General features: G+C 44.1%; 2 pseudogenes; one reads left to right on the plus strand and one right to left on the minus strand.

Annotated features, from left to right (window-relative positions):
* Positions 1 to 854: 854 nt before the first annotated feature.
* On the plus strand, positions 855 to 2,414 carry LOC147444088 (agmatine coumaroyltransferase-1-like; annotated as a pseudogene).
* Positions 2,415 to 5,908: 3,494 nt separating this feature from the next.
* Positions 5,909 to 10,268, minus strand: LOC147444089 (uncharacterized; annotated as a pseudogene).
* Between the last annotated feature and the right edge of the window lie 2,176 nt (positions 10,269 to 12,444).

Consider the following 12,444-nt stretch of genomic DNA (forward strand, 5'->3'; position numbering starts at 1 on the left):
AAAGTGCAAGCGTGAATTCAATATTTAAGATATGTCCAATCACCTACTTTGAGGCCTTTTTTGTAGGGACCTGGAGGCTGAACGATGATGGCCACAAATGTGAACATTTGGGCTACGTGGAAGCAGGCCCTATGAGTTACGTCTTCCTGTGCTAGTCTAGTCCAGTGCTAGTATAGACTCTGAACCTAGACTTTGAACCCAAACTTAGGATGAAGGTTGCTAGCTTTGAGTGGTAACCTTTCATGATGGGGCTGGCCCACCGGGTCCATTGTCTTAGTTTTCTCTGCTCTTTTAAGGGCGCGTCCGCATGGCGGGGAGTAGAACCCCAGCCAGTCGTCATCTTTTTGTCTTCATGCGGAAGTGCGGCCAGCATAATTTTGCGTAGGTTCTTCAGCGCATTGGGGGTAGAAGAGCGATTTTCCAACTCTACTGAAATCGGCAGAGTTGAGAACCTTGGGCGTACTTTGCTGACGAAAGCAAAACCGCAGATCCGCTCTAATTTAAATTTCCACTTTTCTCAAAAAACTAAGAATACCCAGGGCCAAGGCGCGACTCGGCATAGTTTTGCAACTTGCAAATGGTTACCTAGGAGGACTTCAATGCTACAATCAATGCTACATTTCTGGTCCTCAATCCGAGAGTTCTGAACTTTGAAGGTCTTGCGTCGCGACTCGCCGCTCGCGCCACACCAGCCATCTCTCCTCTCTCTCTCTCTCTAAACTCAGATGGTTATTTGCTGCAGTCAATACAACCACAAGAACGGTGAACCTAGCACCATGCTCTTAAAAGGCTGCTTTTGAAGTACAACAGCTAGCATTGCGCAACTCACTCCAACACACAAATTGCCAATGCAGATGGAGATTTTGAAGGTGGAGCGTCTGCCCATGCGCATAGTGACGCCGTCCACTCAGACCAGCAGGCACACCGCCATTTCTATTAATGAGAAGCAGGTTTCGCTCACAGCACCAGCTGCCCACGTCGTCCTCAGCTTGGCAGACATGGCCCTCCCTCCCTTCTTCTACGTCAGCATGCTGGTTGCCTTCCAGGCGGCCGCTGCCGTGGCCGTCTGCCGTTTGGAAGACGCGCTCCGTCAGGTCTTGCTGGAATATGGCGAGTTTGCCGGTGCCTATGGTGAGGACCCGTCCGACCAGCCCTGCCTCCACCTCACTGCCCAGGGTGTCGCCTTCTTCGAGCCCGCCCACTCTCTGAACGACGGCTGGCACTTCCAGCCTGATGTCTCCATGGTCTCCCTCCTTCCGCCCTACGCAGAGCAGCTTCTTGGTTCAGGCACTCTCTCTCTCTCTCTCTCTCTCTCTCTCTCTCTCTGTGTGTGTGTGTGTGTAAGTGTGCGTGCAGCGTACTGCGTGCTCGCGTTTTCTACGATTTTTCCACTTTCCTTTTCATTTCTTGTTGCAACTAGTAAGAATTTCTCTCTTTTTTCTTGGTTATTTTTCACTTTTCTTTTTATTTTTCTTGTTGCAACTAGCAAGAATTTCTCTTCTTTTTTTACATATTTAATTTAATTTGGATCTGCAGGTGACAACATTTGCTTGCGGAGGAATCTCCCTAGGGGGAGTTTGCAACCATCAAGTAGCAGATGGAGACGGGCTGTGTCAGTTCATGGAAGCATGCATGGGCTGCAACCGTCCGAGGAGAGGCCATCCCGTGTGCGCCATGTCACGTCCGATCAGCACTAATGGGACCCAGGACATGGGAGCCCATCCGAACGGCGACACCGCCTGTGTGGAAAGTCACAGGTGCCCTATATTATGAAGATCCAGTGGTCAGGAAGAGGCTCTGCATAGATGGTAATAGAGTGAAGGAAATCAAAGCTCAAGTTGAAGCGGGGCCTTATAAGTACTCCGCATTTGTGAGTGTGCTCTCCCATGTGTGGAAGTGCATCATGGTAGCGCAGGGATTAGATAAAGAGGATGAAGAGGGCGAGTCGAACTTGACATTCGCCGAGAGCTTGAGGAAGAGAATGGTACCGGAGTTGCCGAAGGGATATTTTGGTAATGCGGTATGCCATGTCTACCCAAAGATCAAAATTAAGGACTTAGTGAGCAAGCCTCTGGCATTTACAGGGCTCAGCTAGGATAGTGCGTGATGCAATAAAAGAAGTGAACAGAAAGGCTGCTACATTGTCACCTTCGGATGTGGTACACCCTATACCGCCCAAGGAGCGGCCAAAGGTGACTACGAGTCCAAGACGTGACTTCTTCGTTGCGACCTGGTCAAGGCTCCCATTCTATGATGTGGATTTTGGAGGAGGGCCTCCTCTGTTTGCCGGTAATCCCTTCGTGGGCTTCCCAGGTATTGTGTACTTCACACCGTCGCCCAAGAGGGATGGAGGCATTGTTGTAGAACTGGCTCTTCTTCCTCCTTGGATGCTGAAGTTTGAGTCTCTTTTCTGAAATAATTGTTGGTAATTCAATTCTACTTCATTGCTGTGGAACTCGCTCTTCTTCCTCCTTGGATGCAAAATTTTGAGTCCCTTTTCTCATAATTGTTCGTTATTCAATTCTACTTAATAATACTTTAGACGTGATAAGATTTTGAGGCTTGGGAGTGTTCGATCTATTGATTGCATCTTTTTTGGATATGGTGGTCTGACGGTCGGGGTCATGTTGTCTTCCGGTGATAGCGGGAACTTCATGGTGGCAACCCCTACCGGCCTTTGGTGATGGAGGCTTGGACCCGCCCTTCTACGGTTGTATGCCCTTTTCTTTGTCCTTTTGTGTTGCGATGGGATGGCTCCCCTTGTTAGCCGATGTACCTTGATAGTCGGTCTTGTTGGCGATGGGGTGTCTCCCCTTGCTAGCCGATGTACCTTGAGTCTTAGGTCTAATCTGTAGCCTGGCTCGGGATTGAGCAGGTCAAGTGATGTATTTTTTTTTGGTTTTATTAATCTAATCTTTTCACCAACCTATTGTGGGTTTTGCTAAAAAAAAAAAAAGAAAAGATTTTGAGGCCTGCCGTTAGATTTATGCATGGAACTAAAAAGATTCGAAAAAGAAGATCAAATATAAGTGCCTCTCTTAAGAGCAAAAAATGTGAGGAATGCTTATATCAAGCTATAATACTACATTACATGTCATTTTATGTACAAGTTTGAATAAAACAAGACAGACTTTTTCTAACAAGTCTTTTAAACAAATGATGTGAGTTGATAGCGTGATACTTCTACTCTAAGATAAGTGGACTTGTAGACCAAAAAGATGTGATTAGGGTAAGGGAGCCAATTTAGAGCCAATTTATGTACAATTAGGTGCGAAAACAAATAGTTCATATTGTTGAAAGGGTAATTAATTAGCCAAGGTCGGAGTTTGCTGACTCGGAACGCATATGCCAAGAATATTTAGTTAGACAGTTACAACTCTTTTTAAGAGTAGAAGTCATGGGTAGGAAAGAGACACACACACAAGATGTATTCAAGCTCTATCAATGAAGTTATCTTGTTGTGTCTGAACTTGCTCTTGTGCTCTGATTTTTCTCTGTCTGAAGTTATCTAACTGTGTTCTCTACTAAGTCTGATTATGGAGTGAGTGTTTCTTCTCTATTGAGAGCATGTGTGTTGAGAGAGATTCTTGTGTTGATGAACCCCAATACATTTGGTGATCCTAATGTGTTTACAACTTAGTTTGGCTTGGTCTTATTTTCCTCGGTGTCAGCATTTTCTGTTGATTTCTATGTTTCATTAACTAATGATGTATGTCAGAGAGACCAAGAAGAATATCTAGGGTCTATTACACAAGGGCTCATGCCCAAGAGGGGAACATTGATTCTTTCCACTATGAAGAAACAATAGAAGAAGAAGTAGAAGAGGATGTCTTTGAACTGCAACCAGGGAATCAGATAGGGGAGAGTTCAGGAGCACCAGCAGGAAGGCAGGTGGGGCAATTTTTCGGAGCTCTACTCTTGACAGCAGGATCTGCAAGAAGTAGGAGAAGACTCCACTTTGACCCACTACAAGTATCTACTAGGCAAAGACAAAGACCTAGGAGAGTACCTCAGCCTCCCCCTATGATTCAACCACCTCCTAACCCTAAGGTTAAAGCATCTAAATTCAGAGGCAAGTTAGGTGAAGATGCAGATTGTCATGTGGCTCAATTTGAGACCAAGTGGCAAGCTAGTGGACATCAATCTGTATATGGTGATTAAAAAGAAAGAGGAGATAAGAGAGAGACCTTCTCCCAAGCTACACACACACACACACAGAGAAGAAGATACACACGGTAGAGGGCTGAACTTTCTTCTTCATCGACTTCACGAAATGAGTGTGTATTTACATAATGAAAAACTGACTATATAAGTAGTACAACCAAAAGAGAGATGCGGTCCATAATGTGAACCCGCTAAGTAGCTATGCTGGCTAGATAGATATGCCAACTGTAGAATCCCTGTCGAGGATACGCCATGTCGGTCACCAACCGTGTCGGTGATGTAAATGTGGCCAACGGTCACCAAGGCCTACTAAGAGTGCCGGCTCATGGAGAGCTTGACATCTCAACACTCCCCCTCGAGCTCGATGCCAACTGAAGGACTCCAAGCATAGTCCGAAAACGACGGAGCTTCTCAGCTCCCAGGGCCTTGGTGAAGATATCCGCTACCAGCTTCTCTGTGCTAATGTAAACCAAGTCGATGTCGCCCGCCAGATCCTGATCTCGAACAAAATGGTAATGGACCTCTATGTGCTTGGTCCGGCATGAAATTACTGGGTTCCTGGCCAACTGAATACTGCTAAGGTTGTCACAGTAAATGACAACCTCTCTGTCCACTTGCAGTCTCAAATCCATAAATAGCTTGCGTAACCAAGCTACCTCACATGCTGCAACTGCAAACACCTCTATACTCAGCCTTTGTACTAGACAAGGCAACTGTGGGCTGCTTCTTGTTGCTCCAAATGATGGTAGCACTCCCAAGTGTAAACATAAACCCGCCAGTAGACCGTCGATCAGTGGCGCAACCAGCCCAATCTGCATCTGTGTAACCATGCAACTCCACTGGAACGTCTGCATCATAAAATATTGCATGGTCCAATGTAGCCCTCACATAGCGTAATGTAAGACGCACTGCATCCAAGTGCGGCTTCTGTGGAAGCTGCAAAAACTGACTCTGAAGTCCCACTGTATAGCTCAAATTTGGCCGCGTGATAGTCAAGTAAATGAGACTGCCCACAATCCTGCGATACATAGTGAGATCCTCGAGTACATCACCATCATGTGCACTCAACTTTGTATTGACACCCAAGGGCATAGAAATAGGCTTGCAATCAATCATACCATATTTGGATAACATATCCAATGCATACTGTCTCTGAGACATCCATATGCCCTCTGTCGTACGAATCACCTCAAGTCCAAGAAAGTAGCGCGGCTCTCCCAAATCCTTCATCTCAAACTCCTTCTTGAGAAGACCCTTAACATGCTCAATCTCTGTCTCATTGTCACCCACAATAATCAGGTCATCTACATAGATGGTAACAAGCACAAATCCAGCATCACTCTGACGTACATAGAGTGAATGATCAGTATGTGACATACGAAATCCAATACGCAAAAGAAATTCTGTAATTCTATCATGCCATGCTCTAGGTGCTTGCTTCAACCCATACAAGGCCTTACGAAGACGACAAACATAATCTGGATGCTTACCATCTTCATAACTAGGTGGCTGCTCCACATACACTTCTTCTTGTAGCTCCCCCTGCAAGAAGGCATTCTTGACATCCATTTGATGCATAAACCACACTTTTGCTGCAGCCACCGCAATGACAGTGGGTACTGTAGACATCTTTGCTACTCGAGCAAAGGTTTCCTCATAATCTATACCATAAGTCTGTGGATACCCTTTTGGGACCAGCCTTGCCTTATATCTTTCAATTGTACCATCAGCCTTATGCTTTACTTTATACACCCATTTGCACCCAATGGCTTTCTTGCCCTTTGGTAATGGCAACCATTTCTTCATCCATGGCATTTTCACAATTCTCATTGCCAATTGCATCCTCAAAACATGTGGGTTCTACATCTTGAACAACCTTTGCCATGTAAGCATAATGATGAGTAACATACCCATCATAAGTCAACCTGTCCACAAGAAATCTGACCCTATTAGACCTGCGTGGTCCTGAATCACTACCAGGTGTCCTTGCAACCTGTTTTCTAACACCTGGGGTCCTGACTGTTGGTATACCAAGCTCCTCATCAAGACTCTGATCTGAACCATCAGAATCTGCATCAATGTGTGAGGAACCTGAAGACACACTAGTCATACATGGGGGCTCACCTACCTTCTCTTTTCCTTTGTGACAGACCTGTGGTGCACTTTGCGGTGTAACCTGCGTGCGTAATCTGCCACTCCATGGCCTGTCAATAGTACCACTAGAAGAGGACTCTCTTGGTCCACTTAAAGTATGTGACTCTTGCTTCCCACTTGAAGCATCCATAGGCTCTTTTACATCAGCCCCAATATTGTCCTTTACATCAATGTACCAGCCCGCCATCTCATCAAAGACAACATCCCTGCTTACACGCAATTCACGAGTACCAGGATTGTAGCACCTATACCCTTTTTGCTCATTTGAGTAACCCACAAAAATACATTTTTCAGACTTGGGATCTAGCTTTGTGCGCAACTCATCTGGAATGTGCACATACGCAATGCACCCAAACACTTTTAAATGTGACAAATCTGGTTTGTTGCCACTGTACTTTTCCTCAGGAGTGACTCCGTGCATAGCAGCATTAGGAGTCCTGTTCATAATGTAAACACTCGTATTTACTGCCTCAACCCAAAAATGATGAGGCATATCCTTTTCAGTCATCAAGGCTCTTGCCACCTCTGCTATGTCTGTTCTTCCGCTCAGCAACTCCATTTTGTTGTGGAGTGTATAAGCTTTGAAGCTTTTGAAATGATCAAATACTTCGCTCTTCTGATTCATAAAATAGACCCACAATTTTCTAGTATGGTCATCAATGAACGACACATAATACCTGCTTCCATGAATGCTAGCAGTCTTTGTTGGGCCCCATACATCTGTATGTACCACCTCAAGTGGCCTCTTACATACATTACGTTCTTGTGGAAAGGAATTACGTGACTGCTTACCAAATTGACATGCCTCACATACTTTATACATGCCATCAACCTTAAACTTTGGCAAATCTACAACAATCTATTTTGATTGCATAGAGCGCAATCGCTGCTCATTTACATGACCAATGCGCTTATGCCATATATCTACATCGGCCACAACACCTGCACCTTGTGCAAACATAGCAGCTTTTAATGTAGGCATATTCACATCCAAAGTAAACATCTTGCCAACATGTCTTCCTTTTGTAATCAACTTGCAGTCATTCTTGTAGTCTTCCACATAGCAACCATCCGGATTAAGCCGGACCTGCAATCCCCGTTCTATCATTTGCCCAACCGAAACAAGATTCTTTGTAATATTTGGAACATGAAGCACATCAGCCAAGTACTTCATTTTACCATCTTGCATTTGCAAGGGAACTTTTCCAACATGTGCAATAGGATAAGCGGAATCATCACCTGTTTCTACATAACCTGGTCCATCTAGTTGCTTCATCTCTTTGAACCACTCACCATGGGATGTCATGTGGTTAGAAGCACCTGAATCCACATACCATACACTGTCACTAGCATGTACATCTGCAGTTATAGCATTTATCATATGTTGCATAACAAATAACTGCTCGGACCGATCATCATCATTGTTGTTCCTGTTTGTTGCAGCATAATTGTTTTTCTGCCTTCTCCCTCTACCTCTGTTATTTGGCCTCCTTCGTGTTGTTGGACATTCATTTGAGTAGTGACCCCGCTCACCACATGTCCAACATTCAACATTAGATGCATTAGTTTGATCTCTGTTTGCATTCTGATTTCCACCTCTCCCCCTGCCTCTATAATTTTTTCTTCCTCTTCCACAATGTCATAATAATCAATATCTAATTCTCCTAAATGATTTTCTCATATTAAACTGATCATTTAATGTGGGGAAGGCTAGGGGAGAAAAAGCTAGAATATTGGTTAAGCTAGCAGACCGGCCACAGTAGGGATCCAAAGGAGGGAAAATAGGGATCCAAAGGGGGGGCCATCTGCAAAAGAGCCATGTGCAACAATGGGCTAAAAAGACCCTAAGGTTCAGCCCATTAAGACTTCCAAAATGCTATGGTTCCAAAATTCAAAGGTTGTGTCCAAAGGTCAACCCTAGGGAAAATTGGATGCTTTGTGTGTGCCCTAAAAGTCTTTGCACATCCCTACATGGGAGGGGGCGAGCCCTAAAGGTAGGGGATGAGAGAGAAAGCCACACACACACACACAGGCTCCCTTTACACAAAGGGAATGAGGGACACATGTCAGCTCCCTAGGCCAGATGCCCACAAGGTGTGAAAAATTTCTATTGGATGACCCTTGAAGTGGACCAATGAGAATTAAGCTAGAGTAAATCTAGTTTAATTAATTTAAAAACGTTTAATAAAATAAACCAATGAGAATTAAGTCTCCTAGAAGACTATTGGGCAGTCTCCCAAGGGGTCCAATGAGCATTCAGGAGCCCCATGGCTTGCCTGATTCCTATTGGCCAGGAGGCAAAGGGGTCCAATGAGAGTTTAGTTTAATTATTTAATTACCTAAAGCTCTCACAAAAGGGGAAAGGGGGACACATGTCAGAAGGCTATCACTTATGCTGCTTAATTGTAATTGGCTTGACTTGGGGAGGGCCAATGAGGCTTCAGCAAGAGCAATTAGCAAGAGGGCTCGCCCAAGAGAGAGAGGGGGCTGATTTTTGCAAGGCATTATCACACACACACTCACACAAGCTCATGTGTGAAGAAAGAGAAGACTATCTCTTCCCAAGCTTTAATGGAGAACTCATCACCTACTCCAAGCTTGTGAGATAGAAGCCTACATCAACACTCTCTTGGCATGTGGATGCAAATCCAACCAAGAGCCAAGCTTCAATGCATGCTCATCTCCTCTACCAAGCTAATTACTAAGCTAAGCTATGCTACATATGAGTGATTATGTGAGGAGATGTACATCTTTCTCGTAAGATACTCCTTCTTCCTCTTAATCTACTCTCATACCCTGCTAGCTCTCACCATCTTCGAAGGTGTGTGAGGTCTTGGGTCTGAGAACGGGGATAATTCAAGTTGTGTTTGTTAAGTGTTTTGCTTAGTGCATGAAGTTTCCATCTTCATTGCACTAGCTAGTCTTGAAGGAACACAAAGAATTGTATTGTACAATGTCTCTCTTGATGGGAGAAACCATAATACAAAGCCTTTTGGAGGGGGGACCGGCTCCATGAAAATCCGGTCCTCAACTGTTGTCAATAGCTTAATTTCTCTCTCTTTTGAAAGTATTGTCGATGCTATCTAACTAGGTGTTATGCTTTTTGTTGCTCTCTCCACCCAAGCACTCTTGTAATTCTCATTAGGAATCTATTCTAATGAAATGCCCACTATGTTCATGCTAATTTCCGCTACACATAAGTTATTAGGCCATTAAATGTTACACACGACCTTGACCCTAATTTTGCTACCAATTCGGATATTGACTGCCACGACCACCACCTGTGCCATGACCTCTGCCTCTTCCTCTATTTGAATAGAAGGCTTGCTGATCATAACTGATATTGCTTTGAGAAGAGGATGCACCAAGACCAAGACTCTTCTCTTCACGAATTAACATGGTTGTCAAGTAAAGTCAGGAACATCTGCTCTAGTATTCATAGAGGACTTGAAGTTTTCGTATTTTGTTCCAAGCCCTTCTAATGTTGCAGCAACAACATCATCGTCATCAACTGTGACACCAATACATCCAAGAGAATTTGTTGTTGTCTTGATCTTTGAGGCATAGTCATTGATAGACATGTTACCTCGCTTCACTGTATTTAGCTCTGTTTTGAGCTGCAAGTTCCTGACTCTGGTATGGTCTTCTTCTAAGCTCTTCAATGCTATGGCAGGAGAGGGTGCACTCTCTAAGTAACCCATCATACTATCTGAGACACTCATAGATAGCCAATACATGACTTTGCTTTTGCCTTGCTTCCAATCTTTCAAGGTTTTCTTCTCTTTTGGAGTAGCGTTCTCTTCGGGACACCATGGAGCTTCATCATTTTCACCTTCAATGTAATTTCAATAGCCCTTTCCTTGTAGGAAGTTTGTCATCCGAAACCTCCATGTAGGGAGATTATTATTGTCCAACTTCTCACTAACGATTTGGTTGAACTTGTCTTCCATATTCCTACACAACTCCAAAAATCTGCAACTTGCACAAAACCTGCAACCTTGCTGTAGTGGTACCTGTGATCTACTGAACACTCAACAAGAGTGACCACAAGTCATATACATGTATCCACAATCAGGCATACATGTACCAACTCTCTTTGCACACAATTTTGCATGAAACTCTGCAACCTGCACAGAAACCAGAACAAATCTGGTCGTCCTTATTTGATTACCTGTACCATAACTCTATCTCTCAGATAGAGCCTAAATTGAGCCTAGTACTGAACTTTGTGAGAATTAGCAAGGAGATCAGTGTGTCAGTAGCTCTAACTTGGCTCTGATACCATGAAAAGAAAGAGGAGAGAAGAGAGAGACATTCTCCCAAGCTACACACAGACACACACAGAGAAGAAGATACACACAATAGAGGGCTGAAATTTCTTCTTCATCTACTTCAAAAAATGAGTGTGTATTTACATAATGAAAAACTGTCTACATAAGTAGTACAACCAAAAGAGAGATGCGGTCCATAATGTGAACCCGCTAAGTAGCTATGCTAGCTAGATAGATATGCCAGCTGTAGAATCCCTACCGAGGATATGCCATGTCAGTCACCAACCGTGTCGATGATGTAAAATCTAGCCAATGGTCACCAAGGCCTACCAAGAGTGCCAGCTCATGGAGAGCTTGACATCTTAACAGTGATGATATCAAATTGCAGCAACACTGGAGGGCAAGGTCATGAGTTGGTTTAGCCAATATGGAATTGTACATTTTGCAACATATGTTGCACTCAAAGGAAGCATTTTTGCAAAGATTCAGAAAAGAGAAAACTCCGACTGATATTCTAAAGAAAATTAGGGACAATAGACAAGGAAGTATGTTGGTGGAAGATTATGCTCAAAAGTTCAGAATTTTGGTGGAAAGATTACAAAGTAATGAGAGACCCGCAGATGAGAGGTTGGAATGTTGTGGCCAGCATAGACATTGCAAGTGGCTTCAACAACTTGGTCACAACTGCAGCAAGAGTTGAAAAAAGACTTGGTATGACCAAGACAAAAACTAGAAGCTAGCATAGCTCTGAATTAGAAGCAGAGTCAGAGGCTAAGTCTCGAACTGATAAAGATAGTGTTATAGAGGTGTCCTGTGATAGTGAGGTTGAAAGTAGAAAAGGAAAACATGAGAAGAAGAAGCATAGTGGTAAGAAGAAAAAGGATAATAAGGACTCTAAAGAAGAGGATTTTATTAGTTAGTTGAAGAAAACCGGATACTCTGTTGTAGATCCAAAGGAAAAGCAGTATTGTCAGATTTGTGAAAGGGAAGGCCGTAACACAACCCAACATTGGTACAACCCTAATGATAGAAGTAGATCAACTCCACATGTAGAAAGAGGGAGAAATGATGCTGAAACTAATCAAATAGCTCCATTTAGAGGGAGGCCACCATTTTAGAGACCTTCTAGACCTCCATGACCACCTTGGAGAAATCATGATAATAATGAGAGAAGACCACCACGCATAATGCCATGTGTGTATTGTGGTGCACTAGATCATTGGTTTGGTCTGAATTGTACATGTGCTTTGTGGGTCAAGCATAGAGAGGAGAGAGGAATGCAAGTTGTACCCTTCAATCAAGATAGTCAGCAAGCAAACCCACAACAGTAACAACAACATCAACCACTAGCTCAAGCAAATGTCATTGTAAGGACATGGGTCCTATGGGCAAGGCCACCGTACGGCCTGACAGTGTATACGCTAGGGGGAGGCTATAAGATAGCATGGTTGGGTGGAGACTAGCACACGCATTACCACCACCCTTTCACTGGTATCAAACCTGAAGAAGGTTCTACATGGGAGAATGTCTCCGCACTTAAGAAACATTTTCCTACATTCGTTCTCGAGGACGAAAACAATTCTCCAAGGGGGGGGGGGGGGGGGGGGGGGGGGGGGGGGGGGGGGGTAATGTAAGGACATGGGTCCTATGGGCAAGGCCACCGGCATGGCCGGACAGTATGTACGCTAGGGGGAGGCTATAAGATAGCACGGTTGGGTGGAGACTAGCACACACATTACCACCGCCCTTTCAGTCATCATAATTGACATTGATGAGCAACAAACATCAGAGGAGTTACTTAGTGAAAATTGGGAGCTTCAATCTCAAGAGCATTGTGATGAATGGGCATGTGATT

This window comes from Adiantum capillus-veneris, chromosome 13 (assembly GCF_014529385.1).
Source record: "Adiantum capillus-veneris isolate H3 chromosome 13, ASM1452938v2, whole genome shotgun sequence".
NCBI classification, from domain to species: domain Eukaryota; kingdom Viridiplantae; phylum Streptophyta; class Polypodiopsida; order Polypodiales; family Pteridaceae; genus Adiantum; species Adiantum capillus-veneris.